This window comes from Arachis ipaensis, chromosome B05 (genome assembly GCF_000816755.2).
Source record: "Arachis ipaensis cultivar K30076 chromosome B05, Araip1.1, whole genome shotgun sequence".
Lineage (NCBI taxonomy): Eukaryota > Viridiplantae > Streptophyta > Magnoliopsida > Fabales > Fabaceae > Arachis > Arachis ipaensis.
The window spans coordinates 133,868,347-133,868,679 of record NC_029789.2 but is presented as its reverse complement, the minus strand read 5'-3'; the positions used below and the strand labels follow the sequence as shown (position 1 = coordinate 133,868,679).

General features: G+C 15.6%; 1 protein-coding gene across 1 annotated transcript in view; it reads right to left on the bottom strand.

Moving 5' to 3' along the window:
* LOC107642103 (protein HEADING DATE 3A-like) overlaps positions 1-333 on the bottom strand; it is a 6,297-nt gene that overhangs the window by 719 nt on the left and 5,245 nt on the right. The window lies entirely within an intron of this gene.

Here is a 333-nt window from a genome sequence, read left to right as displayed (position 1 = left end):
AATTAGATTTTTTTTCTTATTTTAGAACAAATAAAAAAAATAATTTAAACTTTTTTAAAAAATCTAATTCTCACTTTTTTCTTATTTACAAATTAGACTAAAAGAAGTCTAATTTTAAAATCAATTCTCACACTAATTTAATTTAAGATGTCAAATATTAAAAATATCCCTATTTAAATAAGTGAATGTTTAATAAAATAATTTTGTTAAAATCAAAATTATAAAAGAAGAAAATTTAACTCATATAAGAGTTATTTTAAACTAAAGAATTAAATTCTATTATATTAGTATATTAAAGTCATTCCAAATCATGGAATTGAATTTGAAATAGAA